Here is an 18,279-nt window from a genome sequence, read left to right on the forward strand (position 1 = left end):
CGGTAATTTTTTTCTTTAAAAAATGCTACTTGCTCTACTTTGTATATTTATAACTGTAGTTATTTAAATGTATTATGAATTTTCTGTATAACAATTTAACTTTAAGAATAAATAACTTGTTATCAATTTATTTCTCTTATCAGTTTTCACAAATAAATTAATTGAAAGATGACATTTTTACTTATTCCATTATAAAGAATAAGGGTCTTATTATATTAATGTAACTTTTCTGTTTTATTGTAAAATTGCAATAATTCTTGTTTTATATAGTCTGTTTATTATTATAAAAACTCATAATGATATTTAAGTAAAATAATTTTTATTTTTATTATTTTTAGTTATAATTGAACATAATATGTAGTATATATAAAGTTTTAATAATTCTTATAATATATTTATATAAATTTCTTTTTTTTTTAATTGTGCATAATGTTATACACAAGTATAACATACTGATTAACTAAATTGTTTCTTTTATTGTTAAAAAAAAGTTTAAGTGAAAAACAATGGAAAAGCGAGTTCATAGTTCAGTAAAACTGCGGTTTAATTATTTATTATAACAGTATTATGTGTCGCCCATTTATTCAGTTAGGGAGAATGGCAGCTGATAAAAGTTTTATAATGTATATTCAGTTATTTTAATTTTAATATTTTATGAACAATTATTTGAGCTTCATTTTTTTATCAATAATTTTTTTTTTGACTGATTAATATATCATTATATGATTGAATTTTATTAAAACAGTGGTTATTGGTGAAAAAATTCATAACTTTTTTTTAACAAATTGTGATATTAAAAAGAAAAAATTAAAGAGAGAGTTAGTTCATTGTAGGTGGGCCCAGGGATGTTGTAATAATTAATGATAAAAATTCTGCAATTTTATAAATAAGATGTGTACATCTGTGCATATACACATCTACATACATATATATATATTTATATATATATATATGTGTGTGTGTGTATTTTATTAATTAGGGAAGCATGTTTTTCTTAATGTAAAACAATTTTATACTGTTATTCAGGACAGTTTAACCTTTTCCCATCACAATGCTCCGCGCTTCTTAGCGCTCCGCAAAAATAGTTGGTATCTGATTGCCTCTCTTCATAGTCTTATGCTACCCTCTTGTGAAAAAATTTTCAAAAAATTACAGTATATTAACGAGATTTAACAGATTCTGACAAAAAAAAAAACCTTACGATTGGATATTTTTTATGCCTGTAACAACAAAAAAATTGTAACCGTACAAAAATTACAATAATTTAATTGCAGAATTTTTTTTGCGCATTTCTACCGCGTTTTTTATTAGCGAATTTTTTTTTTTTTTTATTTGTGTTTATGAAACATAGTTTGCTGATTAAAAAAAAAATACTTTCAAGCAAATCGGTTGAAAGTTGGGCAAAATATGATGAAAAACCCGTGTCATAAATTACAGATTAATTAGCATATCAGTTTCGAGAAATTTTTATAGTTATTTATTTTTTCTTAGCGTTACATATAATGTAAAATTTATTTTAAAAATGATAAGACTTCCTTAGAGCATTTATTACGTAAAAAAACTTTTTTTACAACAGAGTATTGCTGTTACACGCCACGGGGGGGGGGGGGGCAATAGAGTTGATGAAACGCATAATAATTACCCCAGTAATTACAAGCTATTCGGTACAAACAACAGTTATTTTTTATGTTACTATGTATATAAAATCGTAATATATATTATATATATATAATATATAAAATAAGAAATTACGAGCGCGCACTAGTTTTTACACCAACATATAAATCGCAATATGGGAGATTCCCCAAAAAAACAAAAGAATGAAATAGATGAAAAATAATAAATAACCTAAACAAATAAAATGAAGTAATAAATTTATAAATAAAAAGCTCTTACCCCTAGTTGGTGATATTTTGGCGTGTGTGATACACGAGAAAGCATCCATCTATACAGAGTGGTACCTCACAAGCCACACACCTCCAGACTGATCTTACGCGAATGCCGTTTGCCGAGCACACAACGCATTGTCTAAAACTGTTTGTTCCCTCACGTTTAGGAAAATGTCTTGCTTCACAACTTTCAAGACGTAAAAATTCACGATTTCTTACATAAGATCCTCGTGCAGAAAATCTCGTAGGAGATGATGAAACAAGCCCTTTCAAAACCTCATTTCGAAACCATCAGAAGGATTGGTTTTTCTCCATCTTATTGCCGTATTATTTATTATTATTTATTATTTATTGTAAGCCGTATAAGCATTGACAAGGAGCATATCAAAAATGTGGAAAAAGAGCATATCAAAAATGTGGAAAAAAAGTTTTTTCGTCCATTTTGTCATGCGCCTATGTAAGTAATAGCTTGAAGACAGAAGATAAGATTGATCAACAGCCCCCATATAATTATTGTAATCTACAATCATTACAGGTTTCACGACATTTTCTGTACCGTGAATTGTTACACTGTATTTACCCTCTTCAGCAGGCCCATGAATAGAAGACAGAAGTGTTACCATTCGCTTGTCATTGAATAGAATACAAGATATTCCATCCAGTGTCGTACGACAGGCTAACCGGTGTCTGGTCAAACCTAATTGTTTACGTCTGTTTCGTGTGAATTCAGCTGGCATTCCAGCACGATTGGATCGAGCTGTTCCACAAGCTAGAATTCCCACATCTTTCAGTCGTCGATATAATCGCAGGGATGAAAAAAAATTTTCCATATACAAATGATATCCACAATTTTCATAACCTGCAATTAGATTGATAACTGTACGTTCAGTAATTTTTTCGTTTACATTTTGTTCCTCTCGTTGTCTCCCGAGATATACATTCATATCGAATGTGTACCCAGAATTATCGAAAAGTCTGTAAACCTTTATCCCAAAGCGCTTTCGTTTACTAGGTATATACTGCCGAAACAAGACTCTACCCTTGTAGGCGCATAAAACCTCATCAACTACAATTTGTTGTCGTGGATTACAGAGTTCACGAGATTTCTGACGAGCAATTTAAAATATTTCGCGTACTCTCCAGAGACGGTCATAGTTACCAGTTTGCATTTCTGATTCTATTGGTGGATCCTGGTTAGTGAAGTGTAAATACTTCAAAATATGAAGAAAGACAGTTCTCGGTAATGTATTCCCAAACCAAGCGAAATGGGAAACCTCGTCAGTTGACCAGTATTCTTGTAAAGTGTGTCTTACAGTATGACCCATTTCCAGGATGATTGCAAAGAAACGTTTCGTCTGGGCAAGACTAACGTCACCTTGAATTCTGTCCTTAGGTAATGGCCTATCAGGTCTACGGCTTTGAAAATACAAATTAGTTTGTGATGTTACTTTTTCAAGGATAGCCCCAAAAAACAACATAGATACGGCAAACGGCGTCTGCCCATGAATACGGGGATCAGGAATATATTCAGGCACATTGTGTAAATTCCTACGACGCTTCTTAGGCCGACCTCCCTTATGAGGAGCGGATTTAGCCAAAAGGTCGGGATTCTTTACAAATGCACCTGGTTCCGGACCCATAAAAGGCAAACTGTTTAGTGTGTCATATTTACACCTATCAGTAAAAACTAACCAGGGATTTCCAAGAACAGGCAGACGACCTTCCAACTCGTAACCTTCGTCATCTGTAACTGTTTTGTCATTTTGGGCCCGGTCAGTTGGATTTTCTTGTAACTCCGCCGTGTCAAGTTCCTCATCTTGGAGAGGAAATTCAACAGCTGGTTGCATTTCAACATCCAACTGCACTGAAGAACGATAATGGATTTCATGAAATATATTACCGTTTCCTTCAGCATGTGGATGTAGAACTGAACCGGCTACATTTATTTTCTGTTCCGTGTCAGTATCACTAATCGAATGACCTGGATCATCATCGTCGCTACTAAAATTCAGGAGATGCGGTTCCGAAAAATCGTTACTCCTAATTTCAGTATTTTTGATGTCGTCCAAGCCCTCAAGGTCGTCACTGTCATTTTCGTCATAATCTGAAAGTTCTTCGTCAAGAGCAAACCTAATCTGTTCGTCATTCATTGTCTCGATAAAAAAAAAATTACGGCAAATAAAAAAAATCACAAATTTAAAAAAAACGCCCTATATGTGAAAAAAATCGCACTGAATAAAAAAAAACCGATGTAATTTTGAAAAAAAATAATGAAATAATATATTACCAACGGAACGCCGGTTTGCGATAGTAAGTTACTTACTGCAGTTCACTCGTACTCACTCACACAATAAAGTAACATATGTTAGTATAAAGAAAGAGATTCAGTAAAAACTACGTTTTATAAAAATCCCCTCCACTTAAAAGGCTATTCGGATTGACAAAAAACTATTTTTACTGTATACTGTTATTCATTACGAATCGGTATGTGTTTCATTGATGCCGATATCTTTTGTCAGAAAAGATTTATTAGGCCTCAAATAAAAGTGACACATTTATGACCACAAATTCCTTTTTTTTTTGTGTGTGCCGTATAACATAACTTATTATGTGTTTCAATACATCGTTTTGTTGCTAATATAATAAGCTAGTTTTGTAAATAATAAATAAATCCGTAACCCTCATAGCAATTATAATACACCAGTCACACACACACACACAAGCACATTTCTGAGAAAAAAATGGTCATTTTCTTTCTTGTCCAAATAAAACATTTTAATTCGTATAACTATAGTTCAAATTGTATAATAAAACTGATTTCTTTGTGAATATAAAAAAATATAACCGACTTAGATCCCATATAAAATGATTTTGTAACAGCGTTTTAAAACTGTCACCGCACAGAGCCACTTTACTGGCGTCCTGATCTGAAAAGGTTAAGTAAGTTGTATGCTCTTGATATTAATAATTTAATTATCTTTCTAATACATCTTAACAGTTCAGTTGTAGTAAGTCATATTATAAGGTAACTAACTTGTAAGTTTACATTCAGTTATTTATTTAACAACTAAATATATGAAGCTTTTCTTAAATAAGGTTTAGTTTTTTATTGCAGGTATGTTTTTAAAATACTAAGTGCTTTATTATTTTTTCTTTGAAGTTTTTATTTACTTCAAAATAAAATCTGCAAAAGTAATTTCTGCTTGTCAGAGATAATTATTTTTATAAAAATTATCCATAGAGTTATCAGTAAGAAATTAGGAGCATTCGTATGAAAATGCATTTCTGTCATCCAAAATATAAGTCTATCAGCTTCGTAAAATCTTAGGTTTGATAACTTAGGCATGTTTTTGTTAACTTATTTAAAATTTACTTTTTTTTATAAACTAGGTGTTAGTCATATAAATAGTATTCAGAGTAACAATGACTATCATTCATTCATTATATATAGTGCATTACTAGTCGTGCAAATGTATGAACAGAAATACATAATTTTTTTTCTTCATTTTTGTTCTTGTAAAACATAAACCTTTTTTATTTACATAACCTTCAAGATAATACTATATAACAGCCTGCTAAGAAAATATATAATTCTTTTGGTTTTGCTACTTATTTTTTTGTTGTTAAAAGAAGCACCACTGGTAATTGTTTCTCAGTAAATGACCAAATGTGAAAAATGTATAAGATGAAATAGAATGGTCTGAATTAATTTTATAGCTGTATTTACTGAATGTTTCTTTATTGCCATGGGCTCAAGTTTTAAGGATAGTTTATGGATTAAGTTTTTATTAAATTTTTTAATATAATTGTTCTACCAGATCAGGAATTTTTGTTACACAAAAGCAGCAAATGTCACTTCTATTTCAGTCAGGAGTTAAACAGTTACCATTATTTACTCTTAAATTCAGAATAATAATTGTGACAGTTGACAAAGAACATTGTATTAGCTGAATTTTCTTTTTCACCAATCTAAAGTTTTCGGTTTTTTAATTAATTTTTTTTGTGATAAGAGAATTTAATCAGGTTTGAAGGAAAAAGTATTAAAACTTTTCTTGTACTAAAGTTAGTGACGCATCACTCATCATTATTAGATTATAATGATCTTCATCTGTTTGTTTTAATATTAAATCTATGATGAAAAGTCATTGAGACTAATTGTTAAAAGTAAATAGATTTTGTTTTTTGTATAGTAAATGAAGGTTTAAAAGAATATATAGACAGTTAAATAATTGAGTTAAGAATGTGACAAATTATTTGTGGTTATATTTTTGTAGTTAAATTTTTTAATTACTATTTTACAGTACAATGGTGCATTTTAAAAAATTTATGTTGTATTTTTTAAGTTAAATTTGTACATTGTTGTAATCATTGTTTTATTGTGTTATCTTTGTTTAAAGATTTTTTTTGTATGTTGTTATTATTGTTTTTATTTTATTTTTCATTTATTGGTCATAAATGATTTTTAAATTAGTTTTTTACAGTAATATTTGGTTTATAATTAGTGTTGAATATATGTTTGTATATTTTAAATAATTAATGTATTTACTTTTAATTATTCTGTTTCATGAGGCTTTTCTTTTTGTGGCTGCAATTAATATTAATTTAGATCAAAATATTTTTTCTCCATTTTAACCATTTATATTGTTATTTATTATATCAATAAATTTATTCAAACATGGAATCCTTTTCCAAATAGGATTTTATTTTTGGCAGTGTTAAGTTAAATGACAATTTTTTTTAGTTTAACAAACCCAATAAAAAAGATGCTAACTTGTGATTTTTTTATTTCCACAGGTGTGTTGTATTAGTTTTCTTTCATTTTTTCTAAATGGTTTATTAATGCAATAGGGGTATTTTATCCTTATTTTCACATCTTTTAATCTCAAGCAACATAGGGTTCTAAATGTAAAATCTAACAGAATATTATTTTCAAATTTGTTGAGAGCTATTATATAACTATTATCAAAACAATAATTAATATTAATTCTCTTTTGTAAAAGTTAAAAGTGTCTTACAGATGTATCGATTTGATTATTCTGAAGCTCAGTCTGGTCAAGAATAATTATGATAATAGAACAGTTTTGTTCGTCATATTTTGCTAATAATAATTTTGAAGGAATATGAATTACCATTTTGCTAGTATATAAAAAATTATATCTCATTTATGACCTTTAAATAATGCATTTATTAGTAAAGTTTTTGAAAGAATAATATTTATTTATACAATTAAGTAGTATATACTATTTTAAAGAGCATAATGTTTACATATGTTAATTAAATATTGTTTTTTTTTTTTGTAGAATTGATAATTTACAATATTCTATTTATTGTGTGTGTGTGTGTGTGCGTGCATGCGCACATGTGTATGTATGTACAGCAGATTGTCTGGCAATGCTGTTATATAGCAATAAATACTTCATTTTTAAAATATATTTATTCTCTTTATGAAATTATGAAACACTAACATGATATTTACAGTTGGCATTTGTTATTGTTATTTTTTTATGTAATATTTTAAGTGCTTCCAACATTTACAAATATAAAAATTATAATAGCATTCCATGCAATAAGTGTAAATAAAATCTTTATTATTATTTTTCATTTATTTGCAAATTGTCTTATCAATAATTGGTAAAGGGATATATTATTAAATTTTTGTTTTTAAAATAAAAGTAATGAAACATGTAAATTTAAGTATAAAACAAATGGATTTATAATGTACAGTAAATATTATGTAATATTAATATAAATATTTTATTTTTTTATGCGTGGATATTGACATTCAATATTGTGTACAGAAATTGTAATTTTATTATTGTGTATTCATATTATGTAATTAAAATGAAAATCTGTCTTTTCAGTAGGAGCAATTCTCGTTTGATTAATGATCTTTGGAGATAAGATTGATATTTTTTAAAAAATTAATTTGTGTCACAAATTTATCTTTAATGAATAATGAAATGTAATAATAGACTAGTAGATTTTATCATAAACTTAGAAAGTTTTATTTCTCTGTATGCATGTGTATATAAATCTGACATGAAGAAAATTTAAGTTCTGGGTTTTTGGTTAGAAGCATAATTATAACCCACTAATTACTGTTAAAAAAGAAAAATGTTATTAGCATTTGTCTGAATTTTAATAATGCATTATTTAATAATATTATTTCAATATACATATCTTGTGTAAATTTGTGTTAAAAAGCAAGATTTGCTCTAATTAATGAATAATCAGAATATTTATTTATTCTTACATTTAAATTGCTGAGAAAGTACTTCTAAATAATGATATTTCAAGAAATAAGTAAATAGATATGGATAGAAATTATTTGTTAAATTTATATATTTCCTATCTAGTAAATATAAATACTGTCAATTTTTCCTGATAGTTCACTGTGCTTTTTTAAATATAATGAATTGTAAAATTAGGTAGTTTATAACATTATATTTTTGCTACAAAGGACCTCCAGATGAACGGCCGAGATGCTACCACTTGTGCTATGAAGGCTGGCATGTGTCATTTAACTAGAAGCAATGTTTCATAGAAACAAGAAGGATTATTATAGGCTGTTATGTAAGATTAGCATAGCCAATGTAGCTGCATAACAATTCTGTAAGATTTCTGAGCAAAAAAGATTGGTGTTTATTAACATATTTTTAAAAAAAGTGGAGGTAGGATTTCCTGCAATACAGATGTATAGATAATTATACACATTGTTGGCACTTCATAGACAGAATGACTATGCTGCTTGAAGTAAAGTCTAGTTAACTATCAGGACTTATATGTATCATATATTCATGAAAAATGTAGCAAATAATTTATTGCATTGTTACATAATATTGTCGTTTTGTTAAATACATAATATAGTAAATTAAATTACAGATCCTTCTTATTAAAAATAAACTCATTCAGTTTGTTTATTAATATTTAAAATTATTTAATGCGCCATACAAGTAATTGTGTATTATTTATTATGAAATAAACTGATAAAAAAATAATTATAATAATACAATTAGATGTATAGCTTTAAAAATTATATTTTTTTAAATAAAATTAAAAAAGTTAATAGAAAAAGGGAAACAAATATTTTTTTGTGCCTTGTAATTAATGAAATAATAAAAAATTATCTCTTGTATGAAAGTATTTTTTAATTAACATTATAATTCTCAATTAAAACAAATTTTATTTTTAAAAAACTGATTGTGCTTAATGTATATTATAAAAACTCAAAAGATATTTAATATTTTATTAAAAAGTCATTTGATATTAATTCTTTGAAAATTATTAATGTTTATTCTATTATTTGCTATATTATTTTAATAAAAAAAAAGAATTATTAAAGATTTAGATGGTAGTAATTGCTTGAAAATATGATATCTTGTATTGTAGGTACATTTAACTTGTTGAAATGTAAGATAAATTTGTAATCATCAATTCTCTCTCTTTCTCTATGTATATAGTCGAAGTAAGCTTTTTTTTGTTTACAGGTATGGCAGATTCATCATTAATAATGTGTAGATATATATAGTAGTAAATTTTATATGCAGTTTTATATAAAACTGTAATAGCTACAGCTTAATTGAATTTTGTATAATTTTCACATAAACCATCATAATTAATTTTTTTTTTAATTATGTATTGATAAATGTTCTGTTTGACTGAAATGGAACTTATTTGGAAATTGATTTGAGATGGAACAGAAATGAAACTATTTGACTTCATTCGTTTACAATATATTGATGCAGCAGAACAACTCCATAGTCAAAACTTATAGCATTTAGTCAAGGCCCTCTTTATTTCCCTTTTTGACGTCATGTCTTTATCTGGCCTTCTTCATGCTTATTTGTTATTAATGGTTGTACTTATCTTTTAATTCTTATTTATTACCTGTTTTCAGTAAATTGAAGTTCTTGAGAAGGACATCTGCTTTATTGTTAATCTGTTCATTGTTTAAAGTGAATTAATTTCATTAACATATTAATTGGGATATATTCTTTTATTAATTAATTATCTGTGTTGATAATTTAGAATTTTGTTTTTTATTTTAAAGAAGCTTAACTTTTATAGCCTTAACTTTATAACCAATTTTATATTTACTAAAGAACTGTTTAATTGGGTAAATTTACTCACAGTGTTAATTTCTTTTTTATATGTAGGTTTCCTTAATGGTAATTTATTATGTAGTCTATCTATCATCTATCTAAAAGTTTTTTTTTAAAATATTCAGGATAATTTCTTTTTATTGTTAGGTCTGAAATTTCATCTGAAAAGATGAAATTATTAATTTTTTAAAGCTATCAATAAAAGAAATAATCTAGATTTTGAATTTCAAAACTCTTTTATTTTCATCGTATATTTAATGTTATGGTAAAATTTGTTCATTTCTTACACAATTATTTTTCAGTATTTCTTTTTTTGATAACAAATTTAATTAAAAGTGGATGTACTTTTCAAGTACTATACTGAACTGAAAATTTACAGAAAATAAGTAAAATTAAAAGATAATTACAACCATTAATAACAAACAAAAATAAAAAAGTGTACAATAAGTTTTGATAATGGGTTTCAAATACTTCTACAATAAATGAATGAAGAAGCTAAGAAAAGTAAAAAGCAGCACCCAATAAACTGTACCTCATGTTCACTTAATAAAAAAAAACAACAAAAAAACACTCTTTCTTATTTATTTTTATTTCCTATAAAAAATATTGTTTTACCTTTTATTATAATAATTAAATCGTATAATTAAATAACGTATTTACAAAACTTTATGTACATTATCTATACAAAATATTATTTAATACATATCAACAGTTTTTGCTGCAATTGGTGGCAGTATGTCCATCTTAATGTTGTACTGTTGATCTAGTCCCAGGTATGTATCTAACATAATGTATAGTGTAAGTACATGACGGCCTAAAACAAAAAGAAATTGTCATTACTCAGTTTATATACAAAAAAAATTTAATTTACCTATATCAAAAATGTCAATTACAAGTACTTGCATTTTAATACTTCAAGGTTATTGCATTAGTATGTGTCTCAAATAAGAATATCCTAATTTTTTGAGATTATGGCATTTATTTAAATGTTGTTCACTATCTAATTGTGTTTAATGCAAGTTAACGATTCTACTGAGAGTTTTACAGTTAGATGAATGAATATTCAATGATATCGATTACTGAAATGAGCTGGATCCAATTAAACATACAGCCTACAATTCAACAAATGATTATAATAACCACTGTAGATGTAAACAGGATTTTCAGAAAATATATATGAACAACCACATAAAACTGCCAAAAGTGAAAATTAAAGAAACATTCACAACAAAATATGGTGACACATTCTCGTCCATATCTTTTTATTTATGACGACATATATTTATCAGTATCATGAACCGACAAGCAAAAATGCAAATGCTTTTCAATTTATTACAGACTGGAGATTTGTAAGCTGAGGTTACATCACTAAATTATTTGATAAAACCAAAATTTAAAATATCTTTCATCCCCTGTAACATAAATTACAATGAAATGAGAAAAAAAAAGTAAAATACCTGTTGCTGCTGGAGTTGTAAATAGAAGCTGTTGTGTAACAGGCATTACTCTTTTCAATGCAAGCAATTCTTGAGTTTCAATACTGCCAAGTACTAGGAACCAACCAGGTTCTACTGCTTTAGAAAATTTAGGTGCATGTCCTTTTCTCTCTCTAGAAATAATTTCAATAGATATACAAGTTTAGAAAAAATAAATAACTAGCTTTGTTTTAAATATGATATGCTTAATAAAATAAGCGCTCTAATAAATTATTATAAACCTGAATGTACATATAGTGAAAAACTGGCAAGTTTTGTGTTGAAAGATACATTTTTTATGGAGCAGACATTATCAGTTTACATATAATTAATCTACAAAATTAATGAATCTTTACCATGAATTGATTAACAATTAATTAGTAATTATTCATTCACATTTTTAAAGAAAGGTTTCTAATATAAATAATTATCACTACGGATAATTTTGTTTTCAACAGCAAGTTGCGTGTGGCTGAATAGAATATATCACACAGTAATTTTAATTACTGCAGCAATATTCTGTCATTACCAAAACAAACAACTTAATTAAAAAGGTATATGTACAGGACTAATCATCACAGTATACGATGATATTGGGGGATGATTGTATAATGTCATGATTTAACCTCAAACTTCTATTAATAAGATCATTTTATCTTATCTAGTGGTCATTGGTAACCGGATAATCATGAACTCGCTTCACAATAATGTTTAGATGGTTTCAATATTTTATGCACTTTGAATTTTTAAACTAACCAAAAACAGCAGCACTTTTTTCATACTACATATTCCTGCACAGTTAACAGAGATGGCACAGGGTTAGACTTGTCTCCTCAAGTATGAGGAAACAATACTAATAAAGGAAAAAAAATTGCAACAATTGCTGTAACTGTAATAATAACTTGACATAACTGTAATAACAGTATGTATGTCAAAACTCTTAAAATCAACTTGTACTGCTTTAAGTTTTAGATATGGAAAAGTGTCTTTTCTGTATAGTTATAATTACAGACAACTGAATTAGGTAAACATTATTAATGTGGACTCTCTTAGTAACTCGCTAGTTTTATTAATTAGTATAGAGGTAAATCTTTAAATGCTTGTGAAAAATTTATTTTACCTAGTTTGATTTAACCTAATCATTTTAATGCAAAGTGTATATTCTTGATCAGCATGAAGAACAGTAGGAGGTCCTTTATCATTTCTGCTAATTTTTCTGTCTTTATCTTCTTCTTCACCTTCCCAACAGCCACGAACAAAAAACTCTAATTTTAGATCAGGTAGTTCTCTTATCACTTTATATATCTAAAAACAAAACAAAAGAATTGATGTAATATATATAAGAGATATAGTAATAAATTAAAATGTAATGATGCATATAAAAAAATGTGTGATGTCTTACATTTTAGGCGAAAATCAAAAAAACGATTATAGAATTTCTTTAAGATAGAATATTTTCAATTGAATTAATTAAAAACATTGTACATAGAAATCCTAAATCTCAGAATATTTTAAAAATATGTGGGCTTATTCAATTCAAATCAATAACGTTAGAAAAAAGTTTTTTCTTTGCTGAAATAGTTTAATATCTTTTTCTTAGATATTATAATAATGCAGTAAAAACTGAGAAAATACAGAAATTAAACGTATAGGATGGTTTAAAAATAAAACAAAATTGGGTAGTTTACAAACAAATATATATTTTTCTTAAGTCAATACTTATGACCCATATTCCTCTACACCAATATATTGTATTTTTTATAATCAAAAATCAATTTGAACAACCCAAGTACAGAATTATAAATCAAATGAAGTGACTTTTTTTTTCTTTATTCCAATAGCACTTTCACACGATCCTGCATCAAACTAGATTTTTAGAACACATTAGAAATTATAAAAACGGTAAACTGGGTTTATGTAATGTTACCTTATTGATAAAAAATATTCTGTATCTGATATTCAGAAAATCAAGAAATTTAATTTAAATAATATAATTAATAATAAAATTAAATAATAAAATTAATAAAATTATAATTAACTATAGACTATATTATAATTTGAATAGAATATCTTTCTTAAATGAATAAATAATTACATACTGGAAAAAATTATTAAAAAAAAGCATCAAAAGTATAATTTTTACATAACAAGGAAGACTATAGAATTGTTGGCATTAGAGAGTTAACAATTATTTCATTATCTATCAACTGCATATTCTCTTATCACATTCAAGTAATAAAAAGTATAGTTGATGATTTTACATTTGGTTTGAATAATGTGTGGTAGGTATAGTCTTTTGTTTAACGCTCTCGTTTTTGTTTAATACAGAGCATTAAACAAAAACAAGATTATACTGAGAGTGCTCTAATTCTTACCACACTGTACACAGTCAACTTTTAATTTTTGTACAATTAGTGTTTTCTACAGAATTTTTTAATTTTTATAGATTTGACCACATTTTTAGAATTACATGTGTACTGCCAATTATTTAGAAATTACAAGATTTTTCTAAGTATTTATCTTTCATCTGTGTGAAAAACACATGAGCAGATGTCAGTATGCCTTTGCCACAATTATAATTTGTTATTATACTTATATTACAGATCTAGTGATCCGTAGTTAACATGTACAACAAATCTATTTATCAAATTTACAAGAAATAGCAGTAACATTAAAAATACAATAGTATCTTATCAACACTACATTTAACATAATTAGTTCTAATTATGTTTTTGTCACAAACATTAAAGAATAAAATAAGCAGAATCATTTAAGTGGCTCAGAAAATAAAATTAATATTATTTACCAGAACAACAGCAATTCCCTGATTATCAAACTGTGGTCGACCAGCATGGCCCATCATTTGCAATATATCAGTAATGGGCATGTCCACATATCTTTTGACTTTACCATCATAATATTCAGTCCCTTTAACAACGACAAGATGTGCTGGAAAATTAACACTCCAAGCTAATGTAGCAGTTGCAATCAATACTTGTGAAAAATTAGTTATGAGCATGTAAACTTTACATAGCAAGATGATGCTATACAGAACAATACATTATATAACTGTAACAAAAGTATAAATAAAATTAGCACTAGTTTATAAGTGCAGCATAATAGTAGACTTCAATTTAAAAGAAAATAAAGATGTAATTTCCTATGCCCAGACTAAAGTTATAATTGAAGTTTATACTATATTATCTATCATATTCATCAAAAAATTACAATTATTTTATTATCTATCAACTTCACAATCGCTTAACATACTCAGATAAAAAAAATTGCAGTTTCTATGATGATTTTACATTTCGTTCGAATAATGTAAGGTACGTAATGTCTAGTTTTTGTTTAATGCTCTAGATTCTTACTAAGGCTTCGTACCATACAGTACAACAATCAACTTTTAATTTTTGTATAATTAGTGTTTTCTACATAATTTTTTAATATTTATAGATTTGACCACATTCTGATTTGTATAAGTATTTGCCTTTCATCTGAATGAAAAAACTGAATGAACTTGAACTGAATGAAAACTTTCATCTGGATGAAGTTATGAGGAGAAATGGAATATTCCACAGAAGATAAGTAAAAGGAACAGAGAAGAAAAGGAATATTCCGTGGAAGACAAGGAAAAAGAGTGGTACAGCAGGGATAGATGATGATAAGGATGATTCTTGTTTATAACGTAGACCCAAGAGCCTAGAGTTGATTGAATAAGTTATGTTCATATATAAATACATTAATGCTATATATAAATTTAAGTCTGTAAAATATAAAATTATACTTATACTAGAATAAACATACCTATAATGGATTTACTTAACCTAATGTTAACAGGTCTCACTATATAACATTACTAATATAAACAAAATATCATTTTCAAGTAAAATCAAAATGATTGATAGTGTTTGAGAAGAGGGCACTCCCTCAAGAGAAATTAAAGGTGAGGTATGGAGGATAGAAAGGAAGAGAGATGATATAAAGACCAAAATATTACCGCTAAAATCAGAACTTGCATTTACACTAAACTGGGCACATCATAAAAAGAGAAATTTCCAGAGATTAAAGATCTATGGAGAGGAAGAATCTCAGGATATTCAGAGCACAAAAGGACATAGCTGCAGAAGATGGTTAAAAGACAAATTGCCTAACAAGTCCAAGAAAAATCCTAGTGTGCTTAGTTTCTCTGCTACAGTAGTAAATAAATACAATTAATATCAACCAAAAATGGTCAATGTCAACCATAGTTAATAAACTGAATTAATTAATAACCTGAATCTTTTGATTAACAAATAATTCTTCAACAGTTCTTCTATCTCTTTCTTGTAACCCAGCGTGATGCATACCAATACCAAATGCTAATGTCAGTTTCAGATTTGGATCTTTAACAGATCCAACAATTTGTTCCATTTCCTGAAAATAAGAATAATAATAATACAAAAAGATTTGCTATTACAAATTTAAGAAATGACAAACAAAGTATTATAATGATAGTACTGGTGACTTAAGAAAAATTATATCTGTAGAAAGATAATGTTCTTTAAAAGAAATTAAACTTGCATTTTAATAAGTTAAAATATTAAAAATTAACACAATTTAAGCTGATGTTACTGACGGCAGTATTTTTCCAGTAAGGCAGATAAGATATTTAGAATATAATTGAAAGATAAATTGGAATTCCACCTGTTCATTAGTAAATCAGTGTTTGAGTGCATTAAAATGTCGTATGTTTTCATGAACATATAATTTAAAACCAAAAATAAATACAAAAAATACCCCATCTTAGCACACTTAAACATTACATAACAAATAAATATACCAAATACAAAATCCCTACTGAAAATATTCATGTTATATCTTTTTATAATTTCTGTTTAATTTTCAATTAATATTTTTTTACATTACTATTTATTCTTTTTAGTGGATTTGAATCCAAGACTGTTAAGAGATGCCACCATTTAATCACAGATGTTGATCATTTTTCATTTCATTAAGACTGTCATTCATACAAAAAGTTCACATAAAAATTGAGTTTCATGGTCATTCATTCATTCATTCATTCATGAAATTGTTTTGCTATAATTAAATTAGGAAATAATACTTTAAAAATTAATGTAATTACATAAATGTATTCGCAATTTATTTCTTTATACTTCATTAAAATGTGCTTATATATTTTCCAGAGCCATGTTTTGAGTTTCATGTTTATGATACGTGATTACATGATTCCAATTTTTTTGAAAAAATATATATCAGGGGTGAGTGAAATGTAAGGCACTGTCGCTCATAACTCACAAATGGAGAGACAGATAAATGAAACAAATATAGCATAAAAGTGCATTTTATTTGCTACAAAAACTTACATTTGTTTTTCCACTTAATCACAATTTACAGATATACATACCGACCTCCACAATGTATCAGTTTTCTTATTCAGTCAATAAAGAATGCTGGTGGTCCTTCCTTCATTCATGATCTCACTATGTCTTTCAGTTCATCATCCATGGCAAAATTAATACCTTTAATAGCCTCTTTAACCACAGAAAGAAGATCGCAGAGTGCCAAATCACATGGTATAGAGGGTGTAGAATAAATTCAAATTTCAACTTCACAATAACCTTGGTGGTTGCATGCAATATGTATGGCTGAGCATTATCATGTTCCAGAATTATCAGCACCATGGATTGTTGAACATGACACACACACACACACACACATCTAAGGTATTTTGACTCTATGAGTCACACAGAATTTAGTCTACCCAGTTTTCACAAGAAAATATTAATATTTTAACACAGATAAATAATTATTACATTTTTAGGTATATTTGTGACAGTTGATGAGACTTGGGTTCATCATTACACTCCCAAGACAAAACAGCAGTAAAAAAAATGGGTAGAAAAGGTCAACCTGCTCCAAAAAAAGCGAAAATGACTTTTTTCATGAAAAAGTTATGGCAACTGTTTTTTTGGATTTTTTGGGAACTTTCATTGATTATCTAAAGATGAGTAAAACAATAAGTGGCGAATAATATTATGCAAACCAATTGCAGCATCTCAACGATGAAATATCCAGATCACACTTGTCATTATAATGGCAAGAATCAACGAATTATGGTTCAAATTCCTCCAACACCCTTTATATTCACCTGATCTGTCTTCCAGTGATTAACACCTGATTCCTAACTTTAAAAAATGGCTTAGAAGGAAGAGATTTTCAACTAATATGTAATACTTTTCCAAAATATCTAGATTTTTATTATTATTACTTTTTATATCTCCTTTCTTAATTTCCAATATTTCTAAATTAGTATTAATATCTGAAATAGAATGTTTATTATTAATGAGGTGATCAGCAACATTAGAGAAACCCAACTTTTTATTTTTATAATGCCTAAAATGTTTAAAAAAATCTGGCTTTAAAAGATCTATTAGTTTTACCTACGTAAATATTCTTGCAATCATTACACTTTATCTTATAAACCCCACATAAATTGTATAAATTATATGAATCAGTATTATTATTATTATTATTGCTTTTTAAGTAATTTATTATGTGGTTGCTTGTTTTATATGCAGGTTTAAATTTATTATTATGGTAAACTTTAGTTATATTTTCAACAACGCTATCTGAGTATGAATATTTTAAGTAAACATTTTCAACCTTCTGTGAGTTATTTATTGGTTTTTAAAGTTATTGTACTATTAAGTTTTGACATTGTTTTTTTTTATATATTATCAATTAACAAATCACTGTATCTATTAAGAATCGTAATATGTTTTGTTTTATAGTATTTATTTCCATGTTTAA

The 18,279-nt window shown here is 27.0% G+C and overlaps 1 pseudogene; it reads right to left on the reverse strand.

Annotated features, from left to right (window-relative positions):
* Positions 1 to 10,605: 10,605 nt before the first annotated feature.
* The window catches only part of LOC142326959 (activating signal cointegrator 1 complex subunit 3-like), a 104,962-nt pseudogene continuing 97,288 nt past the window's right edge, over positions 10,606 to 18,279 (reverse strand).

The sequence above is a fragment of the Lycorma delicatula genome, chromosome 6 (assembly GCF_047948215.1).
Source record: "Lycorma delicatula isolate Av1 chromosome 6, ASM4794821v1, whole genome shotgun sequence".
NCBI classification, from domain to species: domain Eukaryota; kingdom Metazoa; phylum Arthropoda; class Insecta; order Hemiptera; family Fulgoridae; genus Lycorma; species Lycorma delicatula.